The 22363-nt window shown below is 40.4% G+C and overlaps 1 protein-coding gene across 1 annotated transcript in view; it reads right to left on the bottom strand.

The window, feature by feature from the left end:
• Positions 1–22363, bottom strand: part of AGMO (alkylglycerol monooxygenase) — a 266886-nt gene that overhangs the window by 45035 nt on the left and 199488 nt on the right. The window lies entirely within an intron of this gene.

Here is a 22363-nt window from a genome sequence, read left to right as displayed (position 1 = left end):
TAGAGAAGAAAATGTATTGAAGTTGTTTGGCATCTACATGCTAAAGAGCCTTTTCCTACTAATCTGCAGAGGCTAAATGTGAGAGCAGACATTTCTTGCATCACTATTCAGCAGAACAGTGTTGAAAAACTGTTGAAACCTGGTTGTGACAAAGCAGATTATAACATAATTTAATTAGTCATTGAGATAGGGACAAACTGTGAAAAACAAATTTAAAACTATGAACTAGTCTGGTTCAACTTATTTGCATAAGCCAAGCAAAGCAAATCATGTAATAAAGTAGTATTGCAGTTTCTGCAATTGTATTTCACTTTTGAACATTATTCCACAATCAATGAAAATGATACTCTAGAGGTGATGACCTCCAACAAGCACAGAGGTAGATACTAGTTTAATTGATGATATCCTGGAATTTTAGGGATTGCATTGACAGGAAATGCACTTGAGTAACTTTAAAATAGCTGCTCCATTGTTTAAGTTTGTTAAAGATATTTAGGCATATAAATAAAGCAATACAGAAGCACCCAATGGGATTTTCAAAATGCTTAGGCATATATGCATCTATATCCCTGCAAAAATCTGTTCCACAGTCCTTTGTGGAGGAATTATACTGGACTCAAATTAGACAGCTGCCTTTAAGTGGAAAAGAGAACTTGAATTTATTATTTATTCAGTAGCACTACGTATAATCATATTTATGCTCCAAATGAAAAACATTATGGAAGTATTCACTGAAAGTTAAGATTATGCCCTTCAACTATATCTCAGAGAAAATTTATCCAGCAATAAAAGGAATTCTGACTCTGAAAGAAAGTACTTCCAGTAGTGAAGACTTGGACTATGTCTACACTCGCGGCTTCTTGCGTGAGTAATATGCAAATGAGGCTAAGCGTGGAATATCGCTGAACCTCATTTGCATACCTAATGAGCCACCATTTTTTTCAGAAGAGACTCTTGCGCAAGAAGGAGCATCTACCCTTCCCCTTCTTGCTCAAGAAAAACCCTCTTGTGCAATGCCGTTCTTCCTGAAAAGTAATAGGTGTAACGGCATTGCGCAAGAGGGTTTTTCTTGCGCAAGAAGGGGCAGTGTAGATGCTCCTTCTTGCGCAAGAGCCTCTTCTGAAAAAAATGGTGGCTCATTAGGTATGCAAATGAGGTTTGGCGATATTCCACGCTTAGCCTCATTTGCATATTACTTGCGCAAGAAGCTGTGAGTGTAGACATTGCCTTGGGAGTTCGACATCTCTGAAATTAAGTTCTCATGGTTACATGAGAAATAGGAAATGATTGGATATGAGTAACAGACATTTCATGTATAACAAAAAGATGTAAATTAATTTTAAATTATTGAAAATTTTACATTAATGTGTTCTGAAAACCACATAATAAGGATTAGTTCATGAGAACCTCATATTTTAAAAAATCTAACACTGGATAGAAGTAACTGATTTTTAAGTAATTATGTTGCTTGGTCCTGGACAGTAGGCCCTAACATTGCACACAAAGGCTATTATATTATATTATATTTTGCATGTACAACATCAATGGGAATTGTATACATACCACTTGACAGAAATTGGCTCAGAATTAATAAAGGAAGCCTCCCCCATAAAATTCACTAAAGAAGAAGCATATTTAAATAAATTTAAGATATGTTCAATTTATTATATTATCTTCAAGAAGACATTTATTATCTCTAAAAACATAGTAAAGGAGGACATTATTTAAATAAGTTTAAGATGTTATCCAAGCTAGTCTATTTTCCCACAGAAAAAGTGTGATTCATCTTTCCATGCATTTATTTTTATAATATTCTCAAAGACTCATTCAGTAAGAGTAACTAAAATACCTTTCATGTCTGAGATAAAGAAGAAAAAATATTTTAGCATGATATGGACAAAACTTTTTTTAAACTAAAATTAAATGAAGAAGGAATATGATAGCTTCACAGACCACACTGCCCATAATACTGTTGGATAAAAAATGTCAATCCAATACAACCAGTAGCTTTTTGATCTGCCCTGTTCAAGAACATAATAAGACTATGAATCATCAAAGTACTGCCCATGCCATTATCAAAGAAAAATGCAAAGCTTCCAGTTAACACCTCCTCTGGCCAGTGTCCCACAAAACATTTTTCTATAGCTTCTTTCTCTGCAGCTAACCACAACCTAAAAGTTAAATATATTATGATGGCCTGTCTAGTTTTCATGCTCTTTTTCTTATATCTGACAATTGTAATCTTAATTTTTTTTCACCGTTTGTCACTTCTGAACCTGGTGAGAGCTAGTAATGGAATAAAGGGGGATAGGCTATGACTTGACTGCAGAGTTATATTGGAAAAAGATATGCAAATTGCAAAACGCAATTTGCATATCTTTTTCTGCTTTTTTTTTCAGAAGAGGCTTTTCTGGCCTCGTGTAGATGGGGCCAAATTTTAGAAAAACCTCCCCTTTCGGAACATCCCTTATTTCTCATGAAATAGGGAATACGGAGATGCTGAAAGAATGCGTCCACTTTTTCAGAAACAGTTCCGAAAAAGCAGACGCATTCCTTGGACACAATATCCCAGAAAAACTCTGCAGTGTAGACATAGCCATAGCGAGTTAGGGAGAAGCACTTTACACCTCTGTATACAAAAATCTGAAGACCTGAGGGAAAAAGCTCTTTAATAGAATCAGTCTGAATTTCATGCAATTGTTCATTTGATTTCTTCTGGGTCTTCCATCTACATGTCTAAAATGTATTAATTAAAAGAAAAGTCAAACCAAAAGATAACAAGTGATCTACATATTTTCCCATTGGAACCATGCTAGCAAGCAACTGTACTTAAGTATGATAGTTGCTAGTATAGCTTCCCTCATCAATATCAGCAGCAATTGATATGGAAGCTCAAAAAATGCTAGCTGATGTCATAGTGCAAGACTGGGAAAACATGGGTTTTATGGTCATGCCTGCAAAAATTACCTGGCATAAAATGCTGTGATTGTTCTAGACAACAATGAAATGGATTTTTACATATCTGGCTACTCCAAGATTTGTACAGAACACAATTCTCGCATGCATCAGAACAGTTGTTAAATGCAGAAGTTCTTTTAATAATGGCAAAGGGAAACTATGCATAAAGGAACACAAATCAAATGGGTCACTGATGAAATTTAGGATACTTGCATTTTACAATGTTAAAGAATATATTCCCATGACATACTAGTTTTAAACGATTGTTTTATAGACATCTTTCTAGCACACAGTGGGTTAAGAATTAAGATGATTTTATGTAGAATCTCAGTATTTTGACAAAGCTATGGACCTCAAGCACAGCCAACAGCACTCCAGTTGTTGGAAACAGTTCGATAGACTAAATAATATATTTGAAAGAAACTTGATTTTTTTTCATGATCCTACAGTGCTGAACCATGGGATGGCTTTGTTCAATAGGTGATTTTTCTACCGTAAAAGGCTAGTTTCATATTAAAATAAGGGCCAATTTATAAACTCATTTATACAGTCACAGACTCATTTCCTGTCTTTATATTTCCAGTTTGTCAAAGTTATCCCCTTCTCCAATTTGCCTTTTAAAGGAATAGTCTGCTATTGTGGGGGCAGAAAAATCAATACACTTGTGAATTTCCTTGTATGTGAAAAGCAGTGTTTAGCTACAGAGAACAGTGTTGCTCAGAGGAAACTGAATGGAGGGGCAGCTGAAGGTAAAAAGCTAGCTTATCCATGTGATATACAGTGGTCGTTGGCAATGGTAAGAGCCTAGAGTAGGTGGAAGGTTGTGTTGGTGTCAAGTGGAAACCCAGAGAATAAACTGAAAACATTTGTAATGAAGTGGCAAAGTCATCCAAGTTAGATTTATTTCTCATTATTGTGCTTCTTTAAAAAAGGGTTTCAGAGGTGTCCACCACCCCAATTCCAATGTTCCTGGTTAAGAGAAGATTTTTTTATTTTGAAGATGGATAAATTATCTAATCACAAAAACCCCCCACGACCCCCCAAAGAATAAACAAGCAAACATACGGATGATAATGTAGTGAAAAGAAACTTATTCCAGGAAGGAAAACCTGAAAATTATTGTACAGTCATTTCCTCTTTACATTAATCCCATGCTCACTGAAATCAGTGCAAAGTTCCCATTGACTTCAGTCATGCAAAATCAGAGGCAAAGCAATGGCATCAGACTATTTCATCATTTACTCTCATACATTTGGTGCAATATGTGGAAGTAGCAACATCTATTGAACTAGGTTTCCTTTCATTTTAAATAAGAGAACTGAGTCCTAATCCTAGAACCTATCTCCTGATGGGTTGGATGTCTTTTATAGGGGATTTTCTATTCTTCTCTGGAATCCCTAAGCCTTACTTGTATTGGTTCCCGTCCCTTTTCTATATTGTCACTGTTTCTTTCCAATTTCTCTATCTTTGCAAGAGCGAGAGTACTGCCTAAAATATAGTGACACCTCTGAATTCAGAGAAATACTAACGAACTCCTTATATCTTATACTACACAGAAAGATTCCCACTCATGGCAATTCTGCCATCAAAGGGACATAGGTAAAATAACATAAAACTGGTATATCAAAGACTAATGCAAGTTTTCTTACCAGTAATGATATTTCCACTAAGTATTTTTGCTCAATAACAAAAGTTTTCCTTTCATTTTTATCTAATCAGTTTACTAAGGCTATGTCTACACTACAAAGAAAAGTCGGAAAAAGATACGCAAATTGCAAACTGCAATTTGCGTATGTTTTTCTGTTTTTCTTCTGAAAGAGGCTTATCCAACATTTGACCTGCCTAAATGGGGCCAAAAGTCAGAAAAAAGCCCTCTTTCAGAACATCTCTTGTTCCTGGTAGAACAAGGTTTACAGGGATGCTGAAAAACACGTACCGTATATTCCGGCGTACAAGACGACCTCTGATGTTAAAAAACATCCCCCAAAAATCGGGGGTCGTCTTGTACACCGGATGCCCCGCCGCCGGAGCCCCTCCACGGCTTTGAAAGCCTCGGGGGAAGCCGGCGGGGGGGCATCCCAGGCGCGCATGGGCTGCCCCCCCGCCGGAGCCCCTCCGCGGCTTTGAAAGCCTCGGGGGAAGCCGGCGGCGGGGCATCCCAGGCGCGCATGGGCTGCCCCCCCGCCGGAGCCCCTCCGCGGCTTTGAAAGCCTCGGGGGAAGCCGGCGGCGGGGCATCCCAGGCGCGCCTGAGCTGCGCCCCCGCCGGAGCCCCTCCGCGGCTTTGAAAGCCTCGGGGGAAGCCGGCGGGGGGGCATCCCAGGCGCGCATGGGCTGCCCCCCTGCCGGCTTCCCCCGAGGCTTTCAAAGCCGCGGAGGGGCTCCGGCGGGGGCGCAGCCCAGGCGCGCCTGGGATGCCCCGCCGCCGGCTTCCCCCGAGGCTTTCAAAGCCGCGGAGGGGCTCCGGCGGCGGGGGGGGGGGGGGGGCAGCCCAGGCGCTCCTGGCGGCTTTGCTCCCGGTGCCTCTGGTCTGCTGGGGACCATCTCCAGCAGACCAGGGACACCGGGAGCAAAGGAGGCGGAGGGGCGCTGGGGTATAAGATGAAACCCTATCTTTTAATTAAAAAGATAGGGGGTCGTCTTATACACCCAGTCGCCCTATACGCCGGAAAATACGGTAGTCTTTTCCAATTTTTTTTTCGGAAAAGCAGATGCGTTCCTTGGACTCAGCAGAGCTTTTCCGGGATACCTTCGTGTGGTGGAGTCCCCGCTCAGGCCTCTTGGTTTGGGACACCTTCTGGTCACAAATCAGCCAGAGATGCTTCTGGTGCAGTCACCCGTGCCTTTATTGTTAGTTCGCACCACCTTCTATATACAAAGCTTACAGTCAATTCAACCAGCTCCTCTGTCTGCCTGGGAGCACACTCAGCCACACCAGGGCTCCTTGCCCCCTCCTGGCTTCCTTCTTCTGCCTTATATAGCCCTCTCCCAGTGAGGCCAACAGCTGCTTCTAATATCCTTTCAGGCCTTGGCTTGCTCAGCTGTTTCCCCTCAGCCTCTTTAGCAAGGCTATAGTGATAGAGCTCTGGCTTAGCCAGCAGTCTGTCATTCTTCAGTACCACGGAAAACCTCTGTAGTCTAGACGTAATCTTATTTTTGCTTAGCTCTGGGGTTTTCAACCTTTTTTTCCCTAGAATGGACCACAGTTTTCCAGAAAGACTACAAGTCTGAAGGAATGGTCGACATAACATCATTGTGGCAACTAGTGCAATTGCATCCTTAGAAAAGTGATATTTTACAAGTTTTGAATTTATTTTAGATGTTTTTAAATTCAAGTTAGAAACTGGAAACAAGAGGGGCCCAGAGCGCAGCGGTCCCGCCACCGCATCCTCCGGGGTGAGAAAAGCTGCTCCGGGTCTCCCTGGTGTGCTGGGGAAGACTCCCCAGCACAGCAGGGAGACCCGAGCAAAGCCGCACAGGCGGCGGGACCCCGCTGCCCGTGCGGCTTTGCTCCTTTGCCCCGGAATTAAGTTTCCCAAATTTCAAATTTAAACTAGAATTTAACTGTACTAGCTTGATAAATCAGTTTATATATAAATATGAATGGCAAATGGTGTTATTCTTTGACAACATGCTTGTTGATCATACATATTATCTGAAAGCTTGGAAAGCTAGCTAAATGACAAAATTCATTCACAAATAATAATTAAGTGAAAAAGTTTAAAAATATGTGGTGTTACTCATAAAATAATTTGAGCATTTCTACTTTTGACAGATTATACTTGTGTTGTTAATGCCTGTGTGGGTCTGCAGATTTGGTGAATCACTTTTTCCACACAAAATCAGTTTTCAGGTGTCTAGAAAATTGATGAGGTGAAAAAATGGCTTGTACATATAAACATTTCAGAAATGTTCAGGTTTGTTTTATTAATTAAGGTGAAATGCTCAGGAGAATAGGGAATGTCCGTATTAGAGCCAACTCCACTCATTTGTTTGGCTGAATATGCCCAGAGGTGCATGGCTAAGGCTGGGGAACTAGTGTTCAATGCATTTAATTACGTGGAAAAGACACTAAGTGAAAATGCTCCTTGACTGTAACCTTAGGGGAAAAAATCCTACACACACACAAGAAAATATAAAGAGTCTATGAAAATGTTCAAAATAGGGCCAAATGTGTCAGGTAATATAGCACCAATGCACTTCACAGATTTCTGCCTACCAGTGTTTTGGACTAGTTCCCAGCTTCAGAAGTTGGATCAAACTAATCTTCACTTTGCCAAAACTGATGGAAGCTGTAAAAATGTAATTCTGAGGCACAGTATAAAAATCAATGACTATTTCTTGCCTTGTACATTTTTTCAGAGCTTATAAATTAGAAAATGAAATGCCATGGATCTGTGCTTGATTTGGACAATACAACAGCAAAACAAAATTGCTGAATTAGTAGAAATTGAGGATCAGGCTCTTTTAGAATTACAATCTGATACAAGAGTGATGATGAGTCTGTTACTTCTCTAGATATCTGCATTTTATTTCCTTACACTCAAAAGTTGCACAGTTGTTCAATTTACAGATGTGAACAATCTCCTGCATTACTTACGATTTTTATTAAACAACTAATACTTGTTGATACTTATTAAATGGAACTACATGCCAACTTACCCATGCACCAGCTACTATTTAACACACTTATAGTATAAGTTGAAGCTTTCTGGTCTGGGACTCTCTGGTCCAGCAACTTCAGATCACGGATGTTGCTTGGCCAGACAGCCCTTGGACCAGAGAGCTCCAGCTCAGGCCAGCTGAGCCCCAGCAGCCCAGAGAAACTGAGCCCTGGCAGTCCCAGAGCAGCTGAGCCCTGGTGGTCCTGGGGCAGCAGAGTCTCAGTGGCCCTGGAGGGGAGAGGGAGGGGCTGCTCATGGAACTAGGAGGCAGGTGGACTGAGGACAGCAGAGCCTGGTGATCTGCTGACAGACCCCAGAGTACAAGAGCAGAGGGGCCAACCTCCTCTGGTTTGGCAAATTCCCTCCTTCTGGACTGGTCAGGTCACAAGGGTGCTGGAAGAGGGAGGTCCAACCTGTATCTCCAAACAGTTTTGGTTTAAGACAATACATTTTAATTCAAGATGGCAGATTTTCAGAATTAAACATGGGTGAATTTGATATGTGAGACTTTGTCTCTTGTATAGTTACAGACAAAATATAGATATGTGCATTGTGAAGAACAGGAAGAAGATGAACAGCCTGTGCTCTATACAACAGTGTAGTGCAGTGCAGACATTAATGTAATAGCTCCAGGACACCTAGGGAATGTGCATTCAGTGTCACTAGCTGCTGCTACTAGTGCAATAGAGTTGGGACCATGAACCTGCCCACTTAAGCTATGTCTATACTACAGTTTTTTTCAGAAAAATGGCTGTTTTTCCAAAAAAACTTATGGAGCGTCCACACCTCAAATGCTTTTTTGCACAAAAAAATTGAAAGAACAGAAGGGTTTTTCCAGCATAAGAATTCCTCATTCTATGAGGAAGAACAGCTTTTTATGAAAGAGCTCTTTCGCAAAAAGGTTTATGTGGACGGGGAAGAGGAGTTTTTTGCACAAAAAGAGGAAAGAGGAAAAAGCACAGGTGCCCTGGTGGCCATTCTGTGCATAGCAATCAGAGCTTACTTTCGAGACAGCGTCCATGCAGTCTGGACGCTCTCTTTCGCAAAAGCTCATTGCTTTTTCGATGCGCTTTTGCAGTGTGGACATGCTCCTGCGCAAGAAGTTTTTGCAGAAGTTCTCTTCCAATAAAAGCTTCTTGTGCAAGAAGCCTGTAGTCTAGATGTAGCCAGAGTCATACCATTCAATACTGATGCAAACAATATCATTCCCAAGCCCCTCCTGGCAGACCAATGAAGAGGTAAGCATAACTTGACACTTCCACAATAACAAGTTCTGCAGGTGTACGTTCGAACATTATGTTTAACAAGCTGCTGTCTGGGAGTTCATATCAGGATACAGCATGGTCATCTGTGCTGAATTTATGATGCGTCCCACTCAGAAAAGTGCAGTAATTTAAAAGGGCCAGATTGTCATAAGAACGTCCAAATCTCTTATTTCACTTACAAAAAACCATCACAGAAAACAGAAAAAAATGAGCGTGTCTATCAGTAGATGACCTTTTAAGTACTCTCATCCTTTACATCATTTCAGAGACTCCTCTGAATGTTTCTCTCAGAGTTCACTTAATTATGCCTGTTCTCAGGCTTCTATACAAGTGGCCTGCCATTTGGCTTGGATCAAAGCAATATTGCTGTACTTCTTATTGCTCAATAGCAGACCCTCTCATCTTCACTGCTGCAATCATGAGGGCTCGAAACCTTGGGTTCTTTTTAAACGATGCTAAGATTCTCACATAACAACTTGACTCCAGGGACTGGGCTTTTAGGAAAAACAACAAAAAAAATATTGTGAAACTTGCAATAAAGCCATGAGAATTGGCAATAGTGTAAAATCAGTTATACTCATCAAAACTGAAAAAAACTCAAGTTAGGGGAGGTAATGAAAGTTATGCTGAATATACACCATTGAAAATGAGAAAAGATTCTTGCTCTGTCAGAGCAGACTGAAACAATACTGTGTGTTGGACCTTGAATCTTGGTATTTTAAAAGTAACATTATCAAAGTGGAAGTGCTAATTCTGGTTGGTCAAACTTGTGTACCTATTGAGTATGAAATTATACTGAAAGTGACAGTGCTTCAATTTAACCCCAATGCAACAACAAAGCGAAGCCATAAAAATCCTAAGGCACAAGAGAGGCGCATGCAAAATCTACACTCAGAGATATGCTTTGAAAAGGAATTCAGCCGTAACGGGTCAGCATGCTGCATGCAAATGGCATAAACATCATAGTCATCACCTACATGGCATCTGAACCTGCATGTTTCTACAACAAAAATTACCTGAGCAAACTGAGAATGTCCATTAGCTTTAACACTATGTAATGTGAAAAAAATTAGTCATGAAAAGGAGCATTTGTAACAAATTCAGGACTCATCGAGACTACGTGGAAGATTTGAAAGAAGATATGCAAATTCTGTGGGAATTTGCATATCTTCTTCTGATGTCACTTTCAAAAGTGGAGCTTTCGAAAGTGAAAGTGGTCAAGATGCAGGTTTTTTCTGGCAACCCTCCCTTTTTCGAAAAACCGCTTTTCCTCAAAAAATGATGTTTACGCGGCTTTTAGAAAAAGGGGAGGTTGCCGAAAAAAACGCGTCTTGTCTACTTTCCTGCAGAATTTGCATGTCCTCTTTCGAATCTTCTGCATAGTCTAGATGAGCCCTCAGAGTTTAAGGGCAGAAGGAACCATTATATCATCTAGAGTGCTTTCTGTCCATAAAAGGCTCTTAAATTTCACTCAGTTACCCCTGCATGGAGGCCAACAACTTTTGTCTGACTAGAGCATATCTGAAGAAAACTGAAGCAGGCTCTTAAGCAAGCTCCTGGTGCTCTGTTACACGTGTATACCTTTCATCCACTGTAAGGGTGGACTAGGAGGAGAAATACATCATTTCTCAGTTCCTTTAGGGCAAGTCACAGGTTTGCAGTGATGCTCTTTTTAAAATCTGACCAGGCAAATGTTAACAATTTTTCTTAATAATCCTAAAATTAGAATAGTGGAAAATATTGTAACAATGGTTGTCCACAATTTAAAAAAATGTCTCATTTTACATTGATATGGGAAATCATGATGGACACAATATTTTCCCTTCCCAAATTATTTCCTTTGAGAATCACTTTATTGGGCAAATATAGCTTTTATATTAAATCATGCACAATTTAAAAATGAATACCCATTTATTTTTAAAGTTGTAAATAAATTTATTTAGGGTAATGACAACTAACATGAAAAGAAATATCTCCTGTGAAATTCCACAGAACCAAACAAAAACATTCTTCAATTCATACAATTCTATTAAAAACGGAAGAGAATATTTTCACGGTGGATCTTTCAAATTTTTGACCATCAGGTGTATTGGTATTTAAATGAAATGTTTGAATTAGTGTTACCCCTACAGGGTTGGTTTTCCAAATGCATCTTTGGTTATTTTGCAAGTTTACAAGATAAAATGAAGGAATACCAACTAGCAACCTCTCTGCATAAGGAGTGGTGAGCATCTGGGGTTGTTTCTTCTTTTTGAAAAAAGCAAAGGTCACATCCCACACAGAGAGAAGAAATGACCCTCATAAAGAATGTAAATGATCTTGATTGACCTGTGATGCAAGCATGGTGCTGACCTCTGCTGTTTAATGGTTACGTGTGTTTCTTGTTAGGAAGAGTGAGCAAGTGGTGCACTGCCATAAAGGAATGTGAAGAATATGAATGGCGCTGAAATTCAGAAGAATGAAATATGGCTTGTGTAAGTGAATGTCTGATGAGTGAAAGGGTGTTTGGCTATCCATGTGGAAGAGGTTCAATAAAGGAGGAAGAGAGGTAAGTGAAGGTAAAAACAAAGAAAACACCCTGATGCTTTTCTCAATCAGTTTCCTTATTTCTATTGTAGGAACAACATTAAGAATAAGCTTTTTCTTCTCCCATAAATACTTCTTTCTTCAATAAAAAAATAGAAGAGCTAATGGAAAGGAATACTAGAATGAAATAGTGTCAAGTATCAGAGGGGTAGCTGCGTTAGTCTGAATCTGCAAAAGCGACGAGGAGTCCTGTGGCACCTTATAGACTAACTGAAGTGTAGGAGCATAAGCTTTCGTGGGCAAAGACCCACGTCATGCATCTGACGAAGTAGGTCTTTGCCCACGAAAGCTTATGCTCCTACACTTCAGTTAGTCTATAAGGTGCCACAGGACTCCTCGTCACTTTTGTAGAATGAAATAGAGTGGCTTATTCTATTTTTTATCCCAGGTAATGGTGTTACTACCAAAGTACTCACCTACCTCTTCTTTTACATGACTGAGAAGTTTTAAAAATTATCATTGGCTTGTTCTTTTCTGTGAAAACACTCAGGGTACATCTACATTTGCTCCCTAGTTCAAGCTAGGGATGCAAATGTAGCTGACCGAAATTGTTAATGAAGTGGGGAGTAACTTTAGCTCAAACCAAAGGGTTTAATTCGAACCAATGCGTCCCGGAGCACACTTCCTGGTTTGAATCATCTGTTGAGCAGAATAACGCATGGGCAGGATTATGTTAATGATAGCTCGAACTAGGGAGCAAGTGTAGACATATCCTCAGTGCAATTTTAAACACCAACATTTTGAATCTGGCAGAATGACGAAGTCTACAATATATACAATTTGAACCTCTCTTCTCTGGCAGCCTTGGAACATGACTGGTGTTAAACTAGAGAATTTACCGAATAACAGGAGGTCAATATTGTCTAGCAGCATTACCAACACGTACACTGCTTACTGGGCTCTTAGAAGATGAGACAGGTCTGGTGGTGTAAACAAACTTTATGGGATTGCAGGAAACTTGGCCACATCCACGATAAGCAGACATCCAGCTAACTAAAATCATGCCAGATCATGGATGTTGCTGGACCACCAAGTACTGGACTAGAGAGATTCAACCTGTATATGTATTTACAGACAGCGTGGTTAACTCAGTAGCCATCTATTGCAGCTAAATGTTGGCTGCTTCATCTTTTCTAAAGATACCTGTTTAAAAAATACAAACCAATCTAGTGCTTCTTGGAGATTAGTGTATCATAGATTTTGATTTGTTAGCTCTTCCACACCGTCATTTTACGTTCACCTTGTCAATTAGGTGCATACCTACAAAATGTATTACAGGTAATGTATTTTACCTGCAGTATAGGAATCTCATAGATTCAAAGCCAGCCCTCATTCTATGTCATAATATATTTTCTTTACTCTCTATGTAGATCTCAGAAGCAGTAAATTATAAATATAACATGTGCCTAGGCCTTCTGTCAAATATGATTAATTCAGAACTTAATCCAATCAGATGTCATAAGCTAATGCTTCTTATTTAGCATTCAGGAGGAAGTATAATCCTGTGGCTAAAGTACAGCCTGGGATTTAGGATACCCTAAACAGGACTACTACTGACTCCCTTTGTTGCATTGGGGAGATCACTTATTCTCTCTGGGTATGTCTACACTACCCCGCTATTTCGAACTAGCGGGGGTAATGTAGTCATCCGCACTTGCAAATGAAGCCCGGGATTTGAATTTCCCGGGCTTCATTTGTATGAAGCCGGCCGGCGCCATTTTTAAATGCCGGCTAGTTCGAACCCCGTGCCGCGTGGTTAGACGCGGCACGGACTAGCTAGTTCGGATTAGGAAGCCTAATCTGAACTAGCTAGTCCGTGCCGCGTCTAACCGCGCGGCACGGGGTTCGAACTAGCCGGCATTTAAAAATGGCGCCGGCCGGCTTCATGCAAATGAAGCCCGGGAAATTCAAATCCCGGGCTTCATTTGCAAGTGCGGATGACTACATTACCCCCGCTAGTTCAAACTAGTGGGGTAGTGTAGACATACCCGCAGTGACTCAGTTCCAATTCTGTAAAAATGAGATTATAAATCTTCCTTTTGTCTCTTTGGATTGAAAACTCTACAGGACAGCAACTTTCTCTCATTATGTGTATAAAAAGCAGGTAGCAGAATGGAGTCACGACTGAAGCATAATAATAACAACAACAATAATGAATGTAATACCACTACTATTTTCATGGTTTGATTTAGTTTTTGTAAGTGTAACAATTTTTAACATGCACTTGAAAATGAAAATCTAGGGCTATGGCCCACTACTCATTCTGCATATCTTATTAAAATATGTACTCATTAAACTAAAACTACTCTACCTACATGTACTTTAGAAAAAGCCTATCACTTAATTTTCCCCCAGTAGATCCAGAAATGCTTCCTAGAAATGTTACTATTTCTAAGAATATACCAAGGCCATATTGGGTCAGATGAAATGTCCATCTACTCCAGTATCTGTCTTCTGACAGCAGTGACCGTCAGCTGCCCCAGAGGTACTTAACAGAACACGTAATCAAGTGAGTCTCTGATATCATTATCTGGTACTTCAGAAACATTCATCTCGAAGCCACAATACCATTTTAAATTGAGTAATAAAATAACTAGCTCCATAAATACTCAGCTGCATTACTCTTTCAAAGAAATGTCTATTCCCCACCATTATTTCATAAGAGGTGAAGTGTATGCTTTCAGAAATCATATACAATGATTGGGGTAGATACCAAAGGATGTGCAGTTATTAGTAGCTGGAGGGCCTATTAAGGTTTATTTTGTTCTAACCAAATTCATCATCATTCATGCTAGGGATTTAATAGTGTAGTCAATTAACTGATACACCAATAAGCAAAAGCTTATAGGCTAATGCTATAGACTACAAGCATTCTGTCCCCCTTCCCCGCATGCACCAGTATATTTTTTAGCAGGCTAGCCAGCAGCCCAGCTCACTCATACCCCTCCCCATCCTCCCCACTGTGGCTCTGCAGTTAAAGTCTATTAACACTGAGTCTGGGAGCTCAGGGCTCCATTCCCCTGGACAGGGGGTGCTGCCACCCCGCACTGCTGCCTCTGTATCAGGGGCAGCAGCATGGGGCTATAGACAGCCAGTCTGCGAGGAGAGCTGGCTAGCCTCTTGGACCAGCTCCTACCTGGCACCTCATGTTGCTGCTCCAGGAAATGGGGGCCAGAGAGTACTGGCTACCAACCCTACCCGCAAGTACTATAGAATAGTCGAGTTACTGATAACAATTCATGAGGATAACTGACTGTTCAATTAACCGATATTTAACATCCCTAATTCATGCTTCTAAACCAAGTTCGGTATGTTTTTTTACACCATTTTATACAGAACTTTACATCTTCTACTCTCAGGACTACACAAACACCTCATCCTGATCCCCAATAAATGCAATCAAAACTCTGGAGGTATCCTGATGTTGAATACTTTAAAGGTTTTGACAACCTGGAGTAGTCTCTTTAGGTTACATGAACAAAAAGAGAAGTTTTGTGTTTCATTGGCTGAGAAGGAGTCAGGTTTTAGTTACTTGAACTAGGGTAATTTTCATGGATCAAAAAAGACCTCTTAGGGCTTCCAAAGTCTTAATTATTTTAGAGCTACAAGAAATGATTTGGTAAAATTTTGGATAATGGGAAACATTCTTCTGGGATCACTTCACTTTGGGGAGCTTTTCAGCTGTGAGACAGGATTTCAAAGTTAACAGCTCTCCACAGCTCAACCTGGTCCCAGGCCAAATTTTAGAATAACTAAGAATGTCTTATGGAGAAACAATATGTAACAAAAACTGCAACATTAAAGATTTGAGAAGATGCATGACAAAATTAAAAGTTGTTAACATGTTTTTTTTTAAGATCAGCTTCTCACGTTGAGAATCACAAAAATGTTAATTCCACAACATAAAATGACAGTTACTTTATTATACTAGAGGTAAAAGCAGACAGTGAACTTAGTTTAAAAAAAAGCATGATTCTGTTATAAATTAGACAACATGACAACATCCTCTAATCTTCTTCCAATAGAAGCCCCAATGAGGACCCCACAACTGCTCTGTAAAAGTTAACTTCCAAAAGGGTGCCCTGAACCTATTAGAAGTAAGGACTCAATATTATATGTAACTTTGGAAAAAAATGAGGTCTGCTTAGATTCTCTCCTGATCCAATAATTATAGCTTCTCTGCCTTAGAGTATATCTACACTACAGGACAAAGTTGAATTAAAATACGCAACTTCAGCTACATTAATTGCATAGCTGAAGTCGAAGTAGCTTAACTCAGCTTTTGGTGCTGTCCACACTGCAGGAAGTTGAAGGAAGAACACTCTCCCTCTGACTTCCCTTACTCCTCATGAAAGCAGGGTTACCAGCATCAACTGGAGTGCCCCTCTATGTTCAAATTAGTTGTCTTAACTAGACAGCTAATTCGAACCCTGGAAGATCTTCCTCTGTAGTGTAGACACACCCTTAGATTGCAGACTCTTTGGGGCAAGGACCATCCTTTCGTTATATGTTTATCCTGGTGACTATCATAGTGAGACTATGGGCACTGCCATAATGCAAAGAATAAATAAATAACAAATTCACAATCATCATTTCATGTTCAGGTGGGCTAGTCACAAGACTACAACAGGAGAATGAGAGATGCTAATTCAAGCCTTGCTCTTGCAACAGTTATACACTTCACTAATTCCACTGAACTTTCTGTATTAAAGTTATATATATGTCATAATCTCCCCCTTCACACTCTTAGGTTCCCTTCCTGCACACACTTATGTCCCTGGTATCACTGCACACATGAATAATCCACTGTTGAAACTAAAAGAATTAGAATAATAAAATTATGGGTTATGAGATGAAAAAATCTCATCTTCCTACCAGGGCAGAGATGTCCTCCACTATGCTATATTTCTTAGCACCTTGTACAGTTATGTTTTAAATGTCAGAAGGGATGAAGAGTCTACTGACTACTCAACAGAGACCATTCCACAAGTGAATCCATTTCACTGTAAGTTGTTTCTGTCAGTTGCTGGAAAATCATTTGCAATGGTCTGCTCCAGCCCATGAAATTTAAGAGATGTGACCATTCTCCTGTTGCGTGCTGCTTCTATTCCCATGGAAATGAACAGTGTAGCACAGAAAACGGGGCCACTTGCTTTCAGATAATCACCGTTCAAAAGAAAGTACAAAAAGAATGATCAAGCTTTTCTGAAAAGCTGCCTACCTAAAGTCACCCTTCTCCCTTTTGACAAGCCAACAGCTGTTTTCATGGCAACACGAGGAGCATCTAATGCAGACAGCAAGGTGGTCTCTGGAGGTATGGTGGCTCTCCAACAGAACCCCTACCTTTATCCTTCAACAAGCTCCTGAAGTCTGAAACAGGCTAAATGTGATACATAAAGTTCTGCAACTAAAAACAACAATAAAAACAAAAATGTCAAGAGCTCTTCTACATGACAACGTTGCACTGGTTTAACTTATGGCACGATTTAAAATTGGTTCCATAAAAATGGCACAGACAGCTTTGTGGACATTCTTTGTTTGGTTTAACCAGGTTTATTTCATGTTACTTTAAATCAAGCAGGAACAAGTTTAAGCTAACCAACAATGAACCATTCTTACACTGAAGTGTGTCTGCAAAGAGGGTTGTACCTATTTGAATTAAACCAGGGTTACTTCTGCATGGAGGCAAAGCCTGAGTGTTGCAGAGAGAACCACTGTGAAGGAGTGGGTCATGGTGATGTTCTCCCTAGCCTCATGCACAAACTATCAGAGCTTAAGGGTTGCTCTAAAATGTATCAGGGCTAATGGCCTCATGACCATAATCATCTGGGGATGCAACAACACATGGCCCCAGATTGCAAAGATACCCTGCAGGGGACTTTCAGAAGGTTCCCACTCCCTTTGTGCCACATAACTGAGAGTTTGGCCATTGTAGTTTTCCTCCTATTTCGTGAATATCAATGAATTTGCTTAACTAAAGCTAGGGAACCTCAGGGGGTGTAGTTATGTAAGATTACTGAATATCTCAGGCATTTGAAAGCAGTCATGCACCCAAGAAGTGTGGATAATTAATATAATATATAACGGTGTATGTTTCTTAGCTGTTTAACATTTTGTATAGCTACATCTCTCCTGCGTGTGTGCATGTGCACATGTACACACACACACACACATGACAAAAAAAGTGCAAGCAACATAATTTGTTCTTCTAAGCAATACAAAAAATATACCCACAAAAAGCCTATACTCCCACCACAGACTAAAAATAACTCCCACTGGAGTCATGCTTGGGGGTGTGGTTGTACTGAATGCTCACGTCTTGGGTGCGTGAATACCTCCAATACAGACAACCATATGTACTTAATAGTTGAAAACATAAATCATGTACTGCAGTGAAATAAGTCATCACTCAGCAGTAAATGTCATACCAAACTCTATCTCTACACTCTCTCCTGGTAATTCTTTCAGGAGCAACAGCTGCTGAGAGCAGATATGTAGCCATGTGAGCAACTTGGCTCGCATCTAATGAATCAGGTTTGGTTTGCATTTAAATAATTTTTAACTCAATTTTATTTAAACAAACATTAAAAGCTTTCAAAAGGATTCAGCTGTAGTAAGTGATCAAAGCTGTCGACATTTAGACTCCTTATTTCATTGGAATGTTACAATTATGTTAGTAAAGATTTCCATTCTTCTTTTGTTATAATTTTATGGCATAGCCCAGTAATTAAAGAGTGAGCTCACCTCTGTCCCCACAATCATGATAGACAAAGCTTTCCTTTGCCCACTTATCCCCTCAGAGTGTAATTGCTTGATTTTAGCTAGCACTGTAGAGGATTTTGTTATGGACCTTCTCTTTTACTCTACTTTGAAATGTTCCTCCACTACTCATCAGAACTTGCTCCCTTTCACCAGACTTAATTAGACGTTAGTTTCCAAAAAGTCTTTGTTTCTGGGTTTAACTAATGAAACATAACTGTACTCTCATCTTCCATGTGCAGGGAGAATTACTTTTCCAATATCCCTTGGGGGCAGATAGGGCTGGGAGCATATTAACTGGGGATTTTTGCAAAACAGTAGCGCCCACTCCTCAACGAGCCCACCAAATCATACTCAAGGTTTCCGCTTTCATGGGGTGTGACTGAGAGTCATCTCACACACAGAGTTGGGATGTCTTTGAGGATATTCAAGAAAAGGATATGTACAACCATGAGCAGAAATAATGCACTCATAAAAGTAGGCCTGCAAAATGCAGGGGTCATTTTGGCAAATCTCTGAGATTCTAGTCCCATTTAATATTTAATTAACATTGTATTATGCATTTATTTTGTCCCCAAGTATTTTTTATTTATAGTGAACAGTTTAGAAAAGCAAAATTCAAGAAAATACATTTTTGCCATTTTTCACAACATCTGGCACTGTATAATATTTAATTCACTTTTTTTTCAGGGACAGGCAGAGTTCTTGAAAGTTAATTGTCATGGAAGCAAGTGATTATTAGCCTGGCTCTTGCTAAATAGATTCTGACTAGTGCTGTATTGTGGAGGGCTTCTAGCATGGCTGCTACTTTTGTGATGCAAAATCTTTTCAATTCAGTGAATAAAGAACTCAAGTGAAGTCCATTAATTTTGTGCTATGAAACAGAAATGCTTATTAATTACCCTTGCACATTGAAGCAGACAGCTTAGTATGTCCCTTAAATTGACATACAGCATATTTTTTGCTCCGGAGACGAGATAATCAAGTACAGAAGATTTCTTTGTGGTATGATGAGAACAAGTATGCACAAGTTAATTATTCTGAATGCACTACATTTATTACACAGAACTTTAATAGTGTAAATAATTAACAGAGGAACCCAGACTCCTTTCTTTCTCCCCATAAAAAGATTAATGGGGATTAACTGAACCCTAATCTTGCAAGAACACAAAGCACATTCAACACCCATTGACTTCACTGGGAGCTCAATACCTAGCATGATTGGGCCTATACTCACAAGCAGAAGTCTTTGCAGAATCAGGGACATAGTTTGCATACTAGGTATATCACATATAACAACTTACAATACTTTAATGTTAATTGTTTTTAGTATTACATCACACTTTCTTTCAGGATGCTATGATACTATTTTGTTTGTACCTAATAGAGACTCCTAAAAAGTCAGAGCTTCATTTTTTTAATAAAATGCAGGCAAGAGTTATATGATTCCACTGGTCATCAGTTTGTTTGGTTCAAAATGGAAAAATCTAGCTGGAATACAAAAAAAAAAAAAAAATCACTTGGATTTCTGCCTCAGAAGGTCTGGCAAAATTCCTAGTAAACAGAATTTCTATTGCCTGCTGTTTGTGTTCCAGATAGCACAGTATTTAAGAATCTCTTTCTGGCTTTGTTATTACTTTCTATGATCTTCCTAACAAATGCCAATTAATCAGGATTGAGTTAGTTCTTATTGCTTATAAATTATCATTCAAATTTAAGGTAAAAATCACATGGCAACTAAGCTGCAATGGGTGATAGTTTAATTAACTTAAAATATAGATATATATTATAGATACGGTCATAAACATAAATTACTTACGAATATTTGGGACCTGTTAAAAATCACTGCTATGCTTAAGAAATTTTGAAGGAAGTACTCCGTGATACCAAATCTTCATAGATATTCTGTATTTCTTCTCCAACCCAGTTTAGCTTATGAGCTTCACAAAACCAAGCCCAAGCTCTGCTGTATTTTTTTTTGGAAAGGCAGAGGAGAATGCAGTGTCTTGACTATAATCCTCACTCATCCACTACAGTTACTATGCTTTTGAGGGTTTTTAAAGATAATAAACAGGTTTTTTGACTTGACTGAAATTCTAGAGGGTTCATCTTTGATTTTAATTTTTTAAAGTAATGCCATCAAAATTTCATATGAAAAAATAGCACACTCTACCCTCATCACTTGCTGGTTAGTAGTCAAGTCATTTCTTTAAATATTGGGACATTTTTCTAAAAAGAGGATATTTTTTCATTTATTCTAGTAAGGCATGGAGAAATTAAGGTTATGTTAATTTCTTAAGATTTTTCAGAAGACAACTGAGAGAACTATAGCAATAAGAAAGAGGTAGAAAGTTTAAATGGCTGTAAAGTTTGGCAGAACAGTTTATTGTTGGTAGTGACTTTCTTGGAAAAGAACAACATTTCTGGGGGCCAGTAAATAAAAAAAATTAATTTGTGCTCATTTTAAAAAAAAAACTATGTCCAATCACAGTGATTTTCAAGGTTCTTTCAAATCTCAGAAGAGTTCAGTTGGCTGAAATATAGGAACAGACCTTCTGTTCATTTTCTCCTAGATGCAGAAATGGAGCTGCTTGAAGATCCCTGACTCTCTACTAAGGATGTTAGGGTATGTCTACACTACCCCGCTAGTTCGAACTAGCGGGGTAATGTATGCATACCGCACTTGCTAATGAAGCCCGGGATTTGAATTTCCCGGGCTTCATTAGCATAAGCGGGGAGCCGCCATTTTTAAATCCCCGCTGCTTCGAACCCCGTGCAGCGCGGCTACACGGGGCTCGAACTAGGTAGTTCTGACTAGGGTGCCTATTCCGAACTACCGGTACACCTCATTTCACGAGGAGTACCGGTAGTTCGGAATAGGAACCTAGTCCGAACTACCTAGTTCAAGCCCCGTGTAGCCGCACTGCACGGGGTTCGAAGCAGCGGGGATTTAAAAATGGCGGCTCCCCGCTTATGCTAATGAAGCCCGGGAAATTCAAATCCCGGGGCTTCATTAGCAAGTGCGGTATGCATACATTACCTCGCTAGTTCGAACTAGCAGGGTAGTGTAGACATACCCTTAAAGACTAGTCGACTATCTGATAAGCATTTATCGACTAGTCAATCCTTCCGCCCACCCCCCCCCGCCCTTGCTGCCTCTTCAAAATCCTAAGGCAGCAGCTGCACAGCTGATCCTGGATCAGTTGTGCGGTGGGCTGCCCCTTTAAAACGCCGCTTTGCGGAGATTCAAAGGGGCAGCCCTAGAGCCCTGGGGATTCCCAACTGATCCCAGGCTCCCCGCGGCATTTCCCTGGAACCCGGGATCAGATGGGGAGTCTCCACCCCAGGTTCCATGTGGCACTTCCCTGGAACCTGGGGTCGGCTTGGGACTCCCCAGCTGATCCCCGGTTCGCGGGGAGCTCAGGCTCCTCTCCCTCCCCTCTGAATCACTCAGAGGTGGCAGTTTCAAAGGGCAGCCACCACACAGCTGATCAGCTGTGCTACTGCTGCCCCTTTGAAACTGCTGCCTCCGCGTGACTGAAAGGGGTCAGAGGAGCCCATAGCATGGAGCCCGGGGTCAGAGGGGGACTGTGAGTTCCCTACTGACCCAAGCCTCCATGGCTTTGAAATTCACAAAAGCCCCCACTGGGGCTCTTGTACATTTCAAAGGAAGAATGCGGAAGTGCCTATTGACTAATCGACGGAAATTCCATCAACTAGTCAATTAACAGCATTTTAACATCCTTACTCTCTACCACCCCCCAGTGCACATTAGAGCAATCAAAGGGCTCCTTTACTCAGTATCATCTCACAACAGAACCTCTAAGACTGGGGTGGAGAACCTTGTTTAGGCACAGAAAAATCAGTCAGGGGCCACACACAAGTGAGAAGCCCGCCCCTCCATAAAAAAGCCCCCCAATGCTCACTGATCTTGCCCCCCAAAACTAAATCCCACTGACCTGCTCTTCCCCAAAGCAAACAAAAAAGAAACAAACAAAAAACCCAGACCACAGTAATCTGGCCCCCAAGTGAGAAGCAAAAGAAAACAAAACAAAAAAACCCTCAGTGACCTGGTCCCACTCACACAACTTGGGGCCTTGGGCTGCTCTTGCACTCCAGCCCTTTGGGGGGA

Source organism: Pelodiscus sinensis, chromosome 2 (genome assembly GCF_052426305.1).
Source record: "Pelodiscus sinensis isolate ZL-2025 chromosome 2, ASM5242630v1, whole genome shotgun sequence".
NCBI lineage: Eukaryota > Metazoa > Chordata > Testudines > Trionychidae > Pelodiscus > Pelodiscus sinensis.
The sequence above is the reverse complement of the archived record's forward strand: the minus strand, read 5'-3'. Positions and strand labels throughout refer to the sequence as shown.